Source organism: Dasypus novemcinctus, chromosome 27, assembly GCF_030445035.2.
Source record: "Dasypus novemcinctus isolate mDasNov1 chromosome 27, mDasNov1.1.hap2, whole genome shotgun sequence".
Classification (NCBI taxonomy): Eukaryota; Metazoa; Chordata; class Mammalia; order Cingulata; family Dasypodidae; genus Dasypus; species Dasypus novemcinctus.
In genome coordinates, this window is record NC_080699.1 from 2,732,503 (window position 1) to 2,749,506 (window position 17,004).

At 50.1% G+C, this 17,004-nt stretch overlaps 1 protein-coding gene across 1 annotated transcript in view; it reads right to left on the reverse strand.

Moving 5' to 3' along the window:
- MAML2 (mastermind like transcriptional coactivator 2) overlaps positions 1 to 17,004 on the reverse strand; it is a 309,818-nt gene that overhangs the window by 265,321 nt on the left and 27,493 nt on the right. The window lies entirely within an intron of this gene.

Below are 17,004 nucleotides of genomic sequence, written 5' to 3' on the forward strand. Positions count from 1 at the left end.
TAGCACGCCCTATTTAATCCATTTATTCAATATGGGGCCGTGGCAGACTAAGATATGAACAACAACAAAAACCCCACTGTACTCAGATCTTGTAAAACTATTTTATGCCTTTGAAGTCAATCCGCAGAAAGACTGCTTCTCCTCAGCACGTGAGAAACTGAGTCAGGGCCCAGGGCCGCTCCTGGTGTCTGAAGGGTGTTAAATCATACTATTTGCTGAGGCACATTAAGATGAAAACTGTAACAATTTCAAAAGCTTGACTAAAAAGAGAAACTTTGAAGCATAGCAAACTAAAAGGAAATAGCAACAGTAACAATAGCAAAACCTTAACCTTGAAAATTCAAGCTGCAGGGACCCTCAAAAATGTCAGGCTGAAAAACAAATTAGAGCCGAGCAGACCAGGCAAGCAGCCTGCACAGCCACCCTCGTCTTGCTAGCATGCCTTTCTTATGCGGCAGCACAATCTGAGGAAGTTAAAGTGAAACAGAGTCACATCTGAACGCCTGGCCAGTGCTGCAAGTAAAAATGGAAACACTGAAGCCTTTTTACTTAGAAGTTGAGGCTCACTGCCCCACTCTACTTGTTTGATAAAACCCCAACTGAGTATCAAACTACCCTGCCGCTCAATCTCCTGCCTCCGCTCTGCTGCTGAAACCCCCACATGCTCACACACGTGCACGCAAGAACACACATGTACCACGGAGTAGCTGACGGTGGTCCTGAAAATACAACCGTAGCTCCAATACAATACTCCAGCGAACTGCTAATCACTCATCTGAAGCACATTCTTTCTTGAAGGCTTCGTGCCTCCTCAAACAGAGACTTGCAAACTTTTTTTTACTATGCTTCCCAGCAAGGAATACATTTTACATTATACCTGGTACACACTCACACACACACATAATTGAAACAAAAGTTACAGAAAAATACTTCCAGTGAATTCTAAACAGTCCAAACATCCAGAGTCTAGAAGCCTAAGTGGGTTAGCTAAATAATTTCTTAGCTCTTTATTTAACCTCGGCTGTTCAGGCAAGAGCTGACGATCCAGTTGCAGCTAGAAAATAAACGCTGAATGCCCAAAGTTCAGAAATTACTCTGGAGAGAGAGCTGTGAATTTTAAGTGTTATTTTCAGCATTAGCTTAGCTTTCATTTTTAAACAGTGCTTCAAAAGACTGATATGTTCATTCTTAATTATCCCTGCCCCAAGCAGTTTTGTCCTCTAGAAAGAAGTACATCATGGAGGGAAACTTAGACAAATGGCAAGCTCAAATATTTTCCTTTTGCAAACAATGCCAGCTCCAAAAAACACATTACAAACAGCTGGGATTGTGCATTTTTTCCTGTTTTGGAATAAGGATGTTGTCATATCAAAGGTAACCCATTGTAAGGGAATATCCATGATCTTGTTTTAAGGCACATCAAATTCATTCTAAATATGCCATCACCCATATCACCAAAACCCATGTAAAGCTGTGTTGGAAGACAAGGAACCATCTTGTGAAAATCTGCACATTTTCACCAATTGTTGGCAATCAACATCTTGTTTTAGGCACTTCTGTATGAATCACTACAGAGAGGGCAGGAGGAGGTAACAAAGGAAAGAAGATGTTAGAGATCACTGTCCTCGAGGCCTCCGTGTTTTTTTAGGAGGAATCATGAAGGTGAAACTCATCTGGTTCCTACATAATTTTGACAAGAACAGAATCTCCTCCCGAGTAAACAAGCACTGACAGGCCAGGAGCTCTGCTCTAGCCTTTACTTAGAGGCTCTCAATTAGCTCACACCAGGAGGGAGACACTTCTACTGGCCCCGTTTCGCAGATAAGAAAAAGGAGGCCCAGGGAAGGGAGGACACTTGCCACTGCTCGGCCTGCTGGCGAGCGGCAGTGCGGGATTTGGGAACCAGTAACACCTGATTCAAAGACCCCGTCATTTGCCCATGGGGGGCTCACCTGGAAGTGAGGTCTTGGTATGCAAATTAATTTGTTCTGCTTTGGTTAAGAAGACTGAATTCAATGAAATAAGTAGAAGGGCATATTTAGGAATTTCTCTCAGATGTAGAAACAGACTTCCAAATGCTTGTTTTTTTTAAGCTGGATGGCTAAAATTTGGTTAGATGACTCCACCAAAACTAAGGTAACAAGGCGAATGAAAATCTTATTTCATTTGGAATGAACTTTGAAATATGCAAATTTAATTCGTATTACTAATTCATTTTGCAATGGTCAGAATTTTTCTGAAAACACTGGCATTTTAAGAGTTTTAAAGGATAATAGAAAAACCACAGGTGAATAAACTTTCATTAAAAACAGAAATGGTAGGGATTAAAATGCTTTACTATATATAGAAATACAGAAACAAACTATCATTTTTCAAACTAATTTGTAAGCCCAGATTCACACCAAATGCATTAAAAACTGCTTTCTGCATGCTGAAATGAGACAAGCTGTAAATAGAAGCTGACACTCATATCCCACTCCACTTTATGCCTAAGAGTTCTCTAGGACTACAAATGTCCATCATCTGGAAAATGCTCCAACCCAAAACCCTCGGAAGCCTAAGTTATGACCTCACCTGGCAGCATAATGGTAACTCCAAATGCAAACTTGTTATTTGATAAAACAGCTGAGTATCAAACTACCTTGTGGCTCAATCTCCTGCCTGAGCTCTGCTGCTGAAACCCACACATGCACACACACGTGCACGCAAGAACACACATGTGCCACGGAGTAGCTGATGGTGGTTCTGAAAATACAACAGTAGCTGCAACACAATACTTGAGCAACTGCTAATCACTCATCTGAAGCACATTCTTTCTTGAAGGTGACATGCCCCCTCCAACAGTGGCTTGCAAACTTTTATTTGACTACGCTTTCCAGCAAGAAATACATTTTACATCATACCTGGTGCACACTCAGGCACACATAATTGCAACAAAAGTTTCAGAAAGTATTACTCTTACTATGTGCAACACACTAACTTCTTTTCTGTTCTACTTCACTTAAAAACATGTTGGTTGCAACATTCTAATTTGATTTCATGACCAATTAATGGGGTGTTGGCCAGAAAGTTGGAAAACACCACCCTGAAGCATTGAACATCCTGGTAACAAAGTTCAGGGTGCAGCATCGAGAGAGAATAAGCACGTGAAGAAGACGGGAGAGGAACCCTAGCGCAGCCAGTTAAATTCCCGAGCAGTATTTAAAGACCGTGAAATCACGAGCCTCGCAAATCGCACTCCACCTTAACCTTAACCGGCACAGGGGAAGGAGCTTTGGGCTGGTGGCCCCTTGGTCACCTGATGCTGCGGCGAATGGACAGCACGGGCTGGCTCGAGGGAGGAATGCTCTGTCTCCAGTTCTGAGACGCGACGCTCGCCTCCTCCCAGGGCTGTGGGCTTTCTGGCCAGTCCACGGCCTTAGTTCCCTGGCTGTCCGGCCCCATGGCCACGAGCTCTCCGTTCTCTTCCAAGCTCTGCTGACTCGCCGCCTCCCGCTCTGCCCTGAGACCCGCTCTGTAAGGTTTTCTGCCAGTAAGGGATCAAGACCCGCCCGCCTCAGCTGGCCACACCGTTAGTGAAAAGAACGTCTTCAAAGGGTCCTGTTAACAATGGGGTCACACCCTCAGTATGGGATTAAGAGCACGTTTTGTTTTGTTTTGTTTTTTTCCCTGGGATACGTAATTCAACCTACTGTAGTGGCCAAGGAAGTAGTCCCTGGACCCTTGAATAAAAAAGGAAGAGCAGGATTACTTCCGGTTGGCAGACGGGAAAACTGAGGCCAAAGAGGGTAAACGCCTCGTTTGCTCAGTCGCTTAGTCCCTGCGGGAATCCTCCCCAGGACTGCCTCCTTTGTGGGTGCCCAGCCACGTCATCAAGCTTCTAGACAGAACGGGGCTTGTCCCTCCCTGCCCACATCACAGCCCCCGAGCCTTCTCCAACCCAACAGAGCATCAACGAGCTCAACAGCCACAGCAAAGGAGAGACAGCGGCTGAGCAGGATTCCAGCTGAGGGCCGGGCGTGGGGTCGGGAAAACTTCTCGAGTGTGGCTTCAAAGGCTTTATGAGCATGCTCTTTCCACTTAAAAAACTGAATATTTGAGACTTAAAATATATATTTCTGACTACATCTTTTTGTAAAAGATGAGTATGAAAATTTTCAAACATACACAAGAGTGTTAAAATAAACTCCCATATATACCTCACCCAGATACAATTACCAAGATTTTGCTTCACTTGATTTACCTTCTGTGTTGTTGCTATTGCTGAAATATTTTAGAGCAAATCCCAGTCATACCCTTAATCCTTTTACTTAGTATGTACCTCTAAAAATATGACATTTTCTTTATATAACCTCAATGCCATTATTGTGATCTTAAAAAATAAACAGGTATCCTCTAAAACACAGCCACCTTCAAATTTACGAGGCTGTCTCTTCTTATCTCACCCCATCACAATGTTCGATTGCCCCGCATTGTGCAGAGGGAAGGCGGACCAGTTGATTTACGTGGTGATACCCCAAGCCACCCATTGTAAAATTCTTTGCCATCTAATGGTTTAACTCAGTGATGACTTTTCCCTAAAATTGATTATAAAGAAGAAAGCTTTTCCTCAAACAGATAATTTGGACACTCTGAAATACAGTAACTAAAGGAAAGGTCAGATAAATGCTTGGGTCTTTCCCTCTAATGTCCGATGTTCAGAAGAACAATCTGGAGACCAAGAGGTGTTTTGTTGATTTTCATTTGTTTTAAACATACAGATATTTATGTCTTCAGCATGTTTCAAATATTGGGGATGGTGGCATTCTTGATAACCAGAGTGCTGCGTCTCTGGCCCTGTCCCTTCCCACTGCCTTCCGAGTCTGCTGAACAAGGCCCCATCCATCTCTGGTGGCCTCCTCGCTCGTGAGTAACATCACGTGGCCAAGGCACACTCGTTCATTCATTCCCAGTCTCGTTTCTGGAATCACCCATTCTTCCAAAGAACCTTGATTCCGTTTAGTAAAAAAAGGGCATTTAGAGACCACAATCTGCGCTGTGGGGGTGCTCATCGTTCCCAGCTGTCAGTACTGCAAAGCCTTCTTCAGTGGACAGAAGCCTTTTTGGGGAAAGAAATGTCTTCTGATCCAAATTTAACACTACAGGATTTTCTGGTTTGAATTTGGACTGAAAAACGTGCTTCCTAATAGCATTAACGTAAGTACTGAGTTGCTTATCTTACAATATACACAAAGAGTTTCAATATAATAACTATTTTACTAAAAATGGAACTACTGAATAAAATTCAAGCTTTCTCTGCAGCTTTATTTGATTTTGAACAATAGTCAACTATGTATGTCACTGGAAATATTTATCTTCTCTTTGTTGACCATTTTCTTTGAAAATTAATTTTAAAAACTTCCCACCTCCTATTGTCAAAGAAATTACAGAAATTAGAGGTCTGGTCAAAATTGGAACCCATATTATTCAGGTCTGGTCAAAATTGGAGCCCAAATGATCAGAAAATGTTGCACTGATTCCCACTAAAGGAAAAACAGTGTTATAACCTTGCTTCTAGCATCCCAGATATCAACAGATTGGGTTCAAACTGAGCAGCCACTCACTGCAGTCCTGGCAGCAGTCTAAGCTCAATTTGCACTATTTTTTTCTTCCTTTTCACAATCCACCTATCATACAGAAAAGAGTTAGGATGGAAGTTCACTGGAGAGGCATTCGATAAATGTCTTCAGAATGAACAAAGCATACTAATGATGAATTGGGGCCCATAACAGGGACAGATTTTCTTCACTCTGGGCAGTTACTATAGAAAGCACCTACCATGCTAAGTTCTCGGTGTAGTCTATCAACCCATTTTGTCTTTACAATCCTAAAGACTGAACACTTCGTAAAAAATGTTTGGTATGTTAATGATGTAGGGGTTTGCATAAGGGGAAAAACCCAGAAATACACCATGTGATCATAATGCTTTTTTATGAGTCAGTGGATTTCCTTTTCCTTGATTTCTGAAGGTTACATCCCCTGCCCCTACTTTCACCCCTGCCCTTTACTGACTGCCTGTATCTCACCTTCTCTCTCTTTCAATTGACCTTCCAATTCCCCAGACACCCACCATGCCCAGAAGATAAGCATGCGTTAGGGTATTTTCCCAGGTCTGGTGAGCACATTGACCCGAGATGACCTGCCACACTCCTCTCCACCTTGGCAGCTCCAGGTACAGGGACAATGTCTATTTCTTGGATCAATACACAACATGTTACATATTCTGATGGTGTTAGAGCACAACTGGAAGGTGCACCTGCCGAGTGTACCTGCAGTCATTTAAAGAGAGTTCTCTGAAGAGACCTGGTGAGGATGGCAAGTGTCCAGGAGAGGGGTGCTGGTGGTGGAGGGGGGGGGTCCTGGAGAAGCAGAAATGGGCCGAGGTAGAGGCCAGCCTCCAAGCAGGAGGAGAAGCCTGAGGGGCTGTGTGACCAGCGGGCTGGCGGCCCGTTGTGGGGTTAAGAGCTCCTCCAGGAGGCAAGGGCTCCTGGGAAAGAAGATCACCAACTGACCGAAGAGCCAGGAGATCCTGCCTGAAGGAGGCGCTGGGCTGAGTTTGGGGACCACCCACCAGTGCCAGGCTCACACGGCGGACTGTGGAGCGGAGCCGCCGGCGCCCCTCCGGGCCCTGACTCTCCCCCTGCCCGTGCCCGCTGGCAGCTCACCGACAGCCGCTGTGGGCTCTGGCTTGGGCTTTCTCCCGCCGTGGGAACAGGCAAAAGGGAGGCAGACGTCGCCCTGGCACGGCTCTCAACCAGGGAGCCACGGGAGTTGGTGAGGACGGCCCCAGCGCCTGGCCTCTGGCGGGCGAGCAGCTCCGAGGCGCTGTCTTCACCCTCGCCAGAGGCCCCACGGCGAGCACCCCGCACTGGCTCCCTTCCCTTCCCACTCGCTTCCGTCCCCAAGCCCTCTCGGGGACTTCTCGGGCCACCGCCTCAGCAAAGTGCAGGCTCTGGAGTCCTCGCAAGGCCGCTTCTGGGGCATCACAACCGAAGAACGGGGAAGAATGTAAAGCGCCAGGGAGAGGAAAGTGCCGGTGAGGGGCCCTGCTGCCAGCCTCGAGGGCCAGTGTGGGCAGGAGAGGAGCCAGGCCAGGCGGGGGGGGGAAGGCTGGTGAGAGCTTGGGGCACTCGAGCCTCGGAAGGAAGGGCCGGCCTGGCAGAGCAGGGAATGGGACGGCGGGAGACGGGCCAGCGCAGGGTCTGCCTGAGGTTTCAGAGGTGAAGGTCGAGGCAGCGGCTGTGGGCAGCCGTCCTCAGTGGACCTGAGGCGGGAGCTGCAAACTGAGGGCTGTGAAAGCAGCCCGGGCATCCAGTGCACTTCTCCTCGGGATCGGTGGACACAGCAGCTGGGTGGAGAGAGGCCCGGGCAGGGCGGGCGAGCGCAGGCCGCCCGGGGGGACTGGCCGAGGCAACGGAGCTGCGGGGCCTCGAAGGCCGAGGGCCGGGGGCCTGGGGCCGGGGAGGCCCACCCCCCTGGCTCCGTTTGGAGGTGCCCAGAGCAGGGCCAGCTTTGGCCGGAGAGAAGAAAGGAAGGAAGCGCTCTCCGGGGAGGCCCGGGTCTCGGGGAAGAGGGCAGGAAAGGTGACGCCCGGGCACCGCGAGACGAGGGCTCCAGCGGTCTATGGACAGTGGAAACGAGATTCCAGCGGGAAGGGAAGTCGGCCGAGGGAAGATAAGCTGTGGGAGAAAGGGAGCGGCCTGCCCCCAGCGACACACTCGGGGAGGGCCCGTGACCCCGGGGCGGGCCGAGGGGGCTGGGAGCACTGGGCGGGGAGCACGGGTTTGGGAGCACTGGCTCCTGAGTCAGCCTTGCCCCTGCTGTGGACTCCGGATCCCGGGTACACCCCCAGCAGCCGGTCCTAAGTGTCCTCGCCCGGATGATGCAAACACTGTCGCGTAGGGCCGTTTTGAGAGTGAAATATAAAATGCTTAGTCCCATTCCGCCTCACCGTAAGCACCCAAAAAAAGCCCGCTATTTTCTTTTTCAGACCTGGCCTCAGAATTCCTCATGGTTTTGAATGAATCCTTTGGTCCCAAGGATTTTTTTTTCAGGAGGCACCGGGAACCAAACACGGGAAGCCCCTCCCCACCCCACCCCATGTGAGAGGCAGGTGCTCAACCACCCGGCCACTTCCACACCTTCAGTACCAAGGATTTTAAAGCTGATTGGCCCAGGGCCTGGGTATTCAGACCCAGGTAACCTTACATCTGTCCAGCAAAAATTATTCCCATACAGACACGGATACACAGCAGCAAAAACAGATTCCTGTTCCTCGGCGTACAGAGTCTGAATGTGCACCGGTCCCCACGCTTGTCCAGGAGTGGGACGAGCGCAAGGCCAGCGAGTGTGCGGGGCGCATCTGGGCGGGCGCGCCCTCGCCAGTGAATGAAAACCCCTCCTACGCGTGGCGCCGGCTGCTCACCCTGGCCGAGCCCTGCCTGCCAGTCACCCCGAGGCCAGCCCGTGGCGCCCCGCAGCAGCCGCCACCCGCACGGGGACGCGGCAAGGCCGGGCAGTGGAGGCCACGGACGCGCGGCCCCAGAGGAGCCCCGGGCATGGCCAGGACTAAGCGAGAGGGACAAGCACGCCGTCTCCCAGGGCGCGCACTGCCACCTTCCCGTCTTCTACGACGTCCCCTGTAACGGTTCCAAATGAACTTCAAGTCTCCGTGCCACCGTAGGAGGCATCCGAAGAAGCGTAGCGCCGAGCCAATGAATCAGCCACTTGAGGAACTGCGCTTCTGGGACAACACACTCAGGCACATTTTTACTTAGATGCATTAAGAGCACTGGCAATGAGAGTCTAAATTGAACCGTAATTCACACACTTCACAATTGTGAACACCGGCCAGTGGACCTGACTCAGAGGTTTCTTCTTGACTCCAGCATAAGCTTTGAAGTGCTCTTGGAACTTCATGGGTGACACCTATGAGCCTTTATTGCGTTTAACACGTTTTGAGGGTGGGGGTGTGTGTTCCAGGCATTGTGCAAAATAGTTTCACTTATTTCTCACGAAAGCCTTGTCAGGTGCCTCCACTTACTAACATCCTGGGGCATTTCTACTGAGTTCAGCGTTAAAGACCTAGAATTGTTTTCATGTTGTGTTGTTTTCCGTTGCAATACCGGCACGTTTCTCTATCTGTAAAGATTTTCTACCTGCAAATTTTTATCAAAATTCACTGATTTATTAAAACATAAGGAAGTTTGAATAATAAAGAAAAGACAAAACATCCCACTCTACACTGCCCATCTGTTGCCTTTGGCCTGCTCAGAATCCACTCTCCCTTCTCCCCTGTTGCTATTTCCCCACGGGGGGCGCCCCCCTCCGCCCGGGGTCGTGTGGACGGGGCTAAGCATCAAGACGCCCTCCTTCCCGGGCACAGAGCGGCCTGTGATCAAAACACACCGAAGACGCTCCTCCCTGGGGGCTGGTTCTCCCCGGGGTGCCTGCTCCTTGAGCCCCTGCCACCTGCAGCTTCAGGGCTGCCTGGCTCCGGCCCTTGCCTCCCTGTGGCTGTGCAGACTTTTCTTCGCTCCTGCAAACAAGCTCGAGTCCTTCCAAAGAATCCTTTCCTTGATTAAAGCAGCCGAGTCCATGTTGATTGCTTGCAACGAGGGATGACGCACTGATGCACACATCAAGCTGCCTCCGTGACAAGGCTTAGCGACTCCTCCCAGGGTGTTTCATACTGGTATTTTTACATATTTAAATTTCACTTAACAACTCCTGCTCCTGTTGGAGATATGGATCCTTTCCAAGGGGTTTTTTTTTTTTTTGCAATTATTTTTATAAATAACCCTACGACGATTATTTTCATGCATATCACTTTTTCCATATTTTGGATTCTTTCCCCTTGAGAGATTCCCAGAAGTGAAATTACTGAGGCAAAGGTCACAGAAATTATTACGGCTCTGACATGATATTGCCAAAATGCTTTCTAAAAGGGCTCTGCCAAATTATAATGAATTCAAGTGCCCATTTCTCTCAAACTGCCCGTGTAGTTCAGACATTCTGCTGCCAACGTTTTCTACACATTCCCTGAAAAAGTGAGGCGTACGATCCACACATTCTCTAAAAGGGAGGCTCCTTCCAGCTAGCACGGAGGCATAGCTCTCCAGCTAGCTCTCCAAATACCTTCTTGAAGTTTTACAGAAGTATCCCATCATTTACCAATAGAAAAAGTGCCCCAATGTCAAAATATCCCATAAGCTGCAAGCCCAGAGGCTGACTGCTTCCTTTGTTAATCCTGCTGGAGCTGCAGTTCTATAAATATTAAAAGGGCAATTTCTCCCCAAGGAATGGGCCGTGGAGTAAGAGCGTAGGAACCAGCCTTCCCGACTTCGGGTGTAAGTACATGCTAACACCGAACCCTGCAGAGAAAGGCCTGCCCGGCAACTCCAGCACAGCCCATTCCAGGCGGATGGAGCGGCAGTCCAGAATTTTAAAGTAAAAGAAAGTAAAAGGGTTTACTTTCCTTTCCTCCTTTGAGCTAGTTTCTGGCCAAGAGTGTCCCTGAGTGATGACGTCTGGGCGCAAGGCCTTTGAACAAGACAGGCAGGGGACAAAAGCTAAAAGGGCGGCCTTACAAGGCAGGCCCATCGGCGACACGGCTGGCAGGACGTAACCTGCGCAGCCCGGGCTGCCACCGTCCCTGAAAAGCCAGGGGGTTCTGCCCGACTCCTGGGCTTGCAATGGGCCGCTCGACCTGACGCCTGCCAGACCCCACCTGGCCTGGGGGCAGGTGACAGGGGGAGCAGAGAGAGATACACGCCACCAGAGGGGCTGCTGTGGCCCGCCCCCGCCAGCAGGTCCTCAGGGCACAGCAGCCAGGGCGAGGCTGCGGGGACCACCGGCCCCTTCCCCCACCCACCTTCGGTGCCTCCTTGGAATCTGGGGGTGAATCTGTGCGGGTGGCGGCAGCTCGACTTCTGCGAGTCGGCCTCAGGCCTCCCCACTGCTGCAGAGGGGACGGGGAGTGACCGCCTCGCCCCGCAGCCACCTTCCGCCACGGTCATGTCCAGCAGCGAGCCCCGAATCCTCCCTGGGGTCAGCAGCTTTCAAGGTCCAAGAGGAAGGGAGGGTTTTTTTTTCCTGAAGGCAGAGGGTTCCATTTTGCAGTTTTCGAGCCATGCGAAAGAGAACTGTGTTTAGAAATCGAACTGGCAGGAAGAGAGGCTAGGCGGATGGGGAGAAGGGCCAGGGGCGAGTCTGCGGGAGGTACGAGGTGGGAAGTGTGGCCCAGGCGGGCTTGGAAAGGAAACTGGGCCAGTCCCTAAGTCAGCCCTGCATCCGAGAGCAGCACCCAGGTATCTTCCAGCTGGGAGACCTGCTGTTGCGTTTCATGGCACCTCCTTCAGTGCTGCCCGTTAGTCGTAATTGCCTTAATAATCTCTTACAGACCTGCTAGCAATGAACGCGCCCACATAAACCCTTCTCAGGGCAGGCAGAGGAGGTGTGGAGACCTGAACAGCTACCTGCATGTTCTCCAGCGGCGCGACACTCCACGACAGCCATCTGGGTGCAAGGCTGCTGAAGCCACAAGAAAACGCTGGATGTGTTGGTAGCGTGGGATAAAAACAGTTGGAATAGAAGCTACCGACTCGCTCACGCCTTGAAAATTCCAACGTCCTGGAAAGCGACAATTCCCTGGACTTAAAATAGCATTCTGAAATATTATTATTAGGTCAAAACCTTCTCACTTATGGCAAAAGAATGTGAGTGGCAACATTTGTAACCACTTCTCAAATCTAAAACAGTTTTGAGATATTTTTCAAGCCTCATCGATTTTTAGGTAATTTAACTTTCAAATTCCAGGGAAATATTTTTAAAATTAATGATATAGTACATGTAAAATCATAGGAGGCAGGATTCCTCCTCTGTTAAAATTCATGAAAAGCTACTATAAGCAGGAAGCTTTGGGGGAAAAAAGTCTCATCAATCCTGTAATTCCCCAAATCCTAGATATCTGTAGGCACTATTCAAGACAGTTTCTACATCAATAATTTTTCTGTATTAAAAAAGCTTCTGGGAAGTGGATGTGGCTCAAGCGACTGGACTTCTGCCTACCATATGGGAGGCCCAGGATTTGGTTCCCGGTGCCTCCTGGAGAAGACAAGCTGGTGCAGCAGGCAGGTGCAATGAGCTGCTGCAACAAGGTGATACAACACAACGAGGAAAGACCATGAGAGACACAACAGAGCAGGGAGCTGAGGTGGCTCAGATGATTGTGCATCTCTCTTCCACATGGGAGGTCCTGGGTTCAGTTCCCAGTGCCTCCCAAAGAGAAGATGAGCAGACACAAAGCACACAGCAGACAGAGCAAACAGCGAGGGGGGAATGCTGAATAAATAAAATAAATCTTAAAAAAAGAAAACCAGCTTCCACACCTTGTATGATTAACTTTTCTGAATGTTACAAGAACTTGGAAATATGGCTGTTGAAAATGAAGGCAGATGAAAACATCTGTCTCTACACAAACTGTGTCCTCTGAGGTCAAACTGGGTAAAACTAAATAGCTAACCTGGCAACCCAATAAAATCACAAAGCAGCAAACACAACTGTAAAAACTCTGAAGTGTTTCCTAGAAAATGACCACATAAAAAGTTACCAGATGAAACTCTCACTCCATTATTTGAAAATATGGAAAACGCTTTTCTTTATATTCTGCTGCGAAACCTAGCCGCTCCCTTTGTCTTCAGCACATCGGCTTCTCCCAAGCCCCTCGATGAAGAGATATTCTGGGACCACGGAGCGCTTCACCGCGCAGGCCGAGCCCCCGACGTCGACGGAAGAGGAGTTAACATGCTGACATCTGTTTTAGGCTAAAAATGGAAACTGTGAAGTTCTTCTCTCCCCTTCCAAGAGTTCCCTGGAATGGATCACAGGCTTCAAAGACTTGGCGCCAAGGGAACTTCGAGGCGACGTCTACACGGCACAAAAAGAGGAGACTTGGCACCCACCTAAAGAGCGTGGCCGTGTGGACGCCGCGCGGGGGGCTGGCGGCTGGCTCCCTTGGCGACCCAAAGGCCCCCGAGAGTTCACGAAGCCTCGGAAGTTGTCTCCATGTGCATCTTCGTGGGAACTTTACACTCGACCCCAACGGAACCCTCGCCTTCAGCCTGAGCGACGGCCAGGCCCTGTACTAGGTGCCGTACGAACGGCTGACTCTGGACCAGGGCGCAAAGGAGGGCGTGACAGGCTCACAGTTCCTCTAAAAGACACCTCCCCTGCCTCTGCCCCCGCCCCCAGCCCCCCAGCCTGCGGTGCCCGCTTTCCTGAGGGAGCCCAGGCCGGCCCCTGCAGCGGCAGTGCCTGCTGGAGAGCACGCCGCTCTTTACCGGGGAAAGCGGGAAGGGTTTTGCTTTGCTTTTTGTTTGGGGTGAGCGGGAAGGATTGACTTGTTTTTCCTCCGATGTGAAAAGACCAAACCCAGAGACCACCTCGAGGCTGGCTTTGTCTACCCCCCGAGCCGAGCTGCAGCGTAAGTGAGCACCGGGGCTCCCCCCAGAGCGCGGCGCAAGACATGCCCGGCTGGCACGACTGCAGTGGGCACGACGGCCTGGCGCCCGGCCAGCCCCGCATCAGCTCTCCCCGGCCCGGGCTGCCCACGGCAACCCCGCCGCCAGCGGCGCAGCAAAGCACCACTGCGGGCCCCCCGCCCCTCCCCTTCGCAGGCAGCAAGGGCTGTCGCTGCGCCCGGCCTCCAGGGCCCCACGAATGACCGCTAGGAAAGGGGGACGCCGAGACCGGGGCACCCCTGGCGCTGACCTTGGACTCAGACCAAAGCCAGACCGGCCCAGGAGCGGAGCAGGGCTCCCCGTTCAGACGCACACGCTGGCAGCGCAGGGCAGGCTGCAGGCTAGCCCAGGCCGCAGGGCCCCCGGCCTCGCTGCCCTGTGCCGAGTGGGCCTGCTCCTCCCTTCCACCGAACCCCGTTCACAGCCAGCGCCGCTCCCACGCTGTGGCTCCCACGCTGCGGCTGCACGGGGGCTGCCTCTCCAGGGGCATGCCTCTCGGCCGGGCAGAAGCAGGGCGGCGGGCGCGGGGCGCCCCTTCCCTTCCCACCACCTCTTCTCAGCTTCCAACAGCGGCCGTGGGGTGACAGGCTCTTCGAAAATCTCCCCACTGACCCCTCTCCTCGAGCGTTCGCTCGGTCTGCAGCCCGCCGCTGGCGCAGAGGGTCCAGGAGCAGGAGCCCGCCGGGCGCGGGAATGACCCGTGGCCTGGGGTGGACAGTGCTTCCCGGCAGGGAGGGGCGCCGGGGGTGGGCAGCCCGGCTTCCCGTGGTTTTGAACGCTGGTTCCACACGTCCTGCACGTGCTCGTGGAAGATTGCGGCTTCTTTACATTTGTAGACTCAACACTTACACGGTCCAGCATCTGTGATCGCCCTGCCTCGGAATGAGAACCATAATTTCAGAGGAAGGAGCATTCCAGCACAGCTACAGTTTGTGTGTGTGGGTGGGGGAGGTTAAGAATATAAAATACCAAGGCCAAAGTATGAAAGCAAGCATGCTATTTCAATGATACCCTAATCCCCAAAGGGAAAAAAAATCCAGTGACTTCCTGAGTAGCAGAGTTCTGAAACGTAACAAGCCTTTTTAACAGGCATGGGGTGACTGTTGTTGTGCCATTCAAGACACTGTGTGTGTTTAAACACTATGCCCCAATCCATTCCAGAGACAATTTAAATAATTACAGAGTTACTCTCAACTCTGGCACCAACTTTTCATTTGTGGGATTCCTGGATGTGGTTTATTCTCTATTATCCAATCATTTCCCAAAACCCACAATCTAATTAGGTTGCCATTTTTATCAGTAAGAAGCCTAACACAGACATAAAATATTGAGTGAAGAAAAGAAAAGAGGTACGGAGCAGAGTTTTTCTGTCATTCTAGAATGCACGTCCCAAAATTCATGGCTAGTTCCTAACCCTTGATGTCTTGGCTTAAATCTAAAAGAAAGTTGGGTTCCCTGGCCAAAACTAACTTACTACTACAGGTGTGGGGTTTTGTTGTTGTTGTGTTTTTTGTTGTTTGTTTGTTGTTTTTGGTGGGTTTGCTTGTTTTTAATCCATTTCTCAATCTAAAGCCCCTGAGGCCAAGAGCCAGTGTCTGATTGGTGTCTCGTACGTGTCAGACATGCAGTAAATCTTTGTTGAATGAATCCTTCAGTTATCAGTGAGCCACACATATGCTGCATACTTCCTGCTCTTTGTACACCTGTCCAAAGGTAAAAATGCTGCAACACCAAGGGCTAAAACAACAGAAACTCATTCATTAAGTTCAGCGCAACGGAGAACCCAAAGAGAGAGAAACAGAGACCAGCCTTGGTGTGGTTGGCTGGCAATGTTTTCATGAGGATTTCTTGAAATTTCCGGGCAAATGTTTTCGGGATTTTGGAGAGAACGAGCTCCCACGGAAACGCGCGATCCACTGTGTCTGGCGTCATGCTGAGATCGGGAGTGCCGCTGTACTTTAGGACGTGCTCACACTAGAGGCCGATGTTCCAAAGTCGCCCTTCGGGTTAACCCTCTAGATGTGGCTTGGAGTCCTTAGTGCAAAGACCCGAGTAACGCAGGATCTAAGTCCACCACACAGCGTTCTGCTCACAGCTCAGTGCCTCGGTCGCACCCCGCAGCCACGGCGCCTGCACAGAGAGCTGCAGGCAGCACAGCCCACCATCGCGGTTCCCAAACCATCCTGGAGAGCGACGACGGCGCCTGGCCGCGCTGCGCATCCCGCTCACTCCTCCCCCAGCCCGGGAGGGAGGTTCCCGGGGGCATGAAAGCCTTTGAATTAAGCCATTTTCCTAAATTTGCACAGTTAATAAATGCTACAGCTCAAATTCTAGTACCTAAGGCCTCAGCTACTATGAAGTACCACCTCCCAAATGGATGGTTTACAAGACTCTTCAGCTTCCAAAATGCATACGGTGACAGACAGGGAGATTACTCCTTTACTGTTATTTTAAAAACTAATGTCATATTTGAGATCAAGAAGTTATAAGAAAGGTTCAACTTATGCCCACAATTATATCAAAAAGGAAATTCAAATAAGATTTGCAGAGAACTGGTAGGTAAAGGAGATATTCTACAAAGTAGCTAAAACCATTATTGTTGTGTCCAGAAGTTAGGTCTTACCTCTACTGGGAAATGGAAAAATCAGTATGTGGAATGTGGGATTCACTTACAGGGGATAAAAATAATGAAACAACCTCTTAGAGTCATTTCACATAAGCATTTATCAGGGTTTCCACCCTTTCATTGACATTATCATCTTGGGAATGAGCAGAATATGTCAAATTTCACCCCAATGTGACCTGAAACTCTCAGAAGCATAAAATCCCTGGAACCATCTTTCAAGTTACCGCACTGTTGCACATGGGTTGACAAACTGCTGTACATGGGAGAAAATAAACATTCTAGCCCTATTCATAAGGCATGGCTTCTTGAATATGTTTTCTAAAAAATAAATTATTTAAGCAAGAAGCATGTAAGCTTTTCCCCCAGTCCTTAGGTTGACAACAGCCTGCCTCTGTAATTTACAACATGCCTTCGCACATAGAAATGAAAGCACTGGACTAACGAGTCTTAACTTTGGTTTGACTCTTAGCTCTGCCCATCAGTCCAGGCTAAGTCACTCCAACTCCCTGCACCTCACTTTCCTCATAGTGGAAAGAGGGAAAATAGCTTCAGCCCGCCCCAGATTCAAATGATTCGATGTCAGGATTGCGTGAGAAGCTGCTTCGTGGACTGTGACTTGCTGTGCAAATGTACGGAAAGCTTACAACGCATTTTCACTGTGTCGCTTCCGCAAACGCAGCTGAGCGCTTTTGTCCTCAATATTCCCGAAAGGAGCAGAGACAGCCCAAGGGCCGTGAGACAGGGCAGCAGCCGGCGTTCACGGCGTCCCCACCTGCCCGCAGTAGCCCCACACTGTCCACGCGCCATCTCACTGTACTC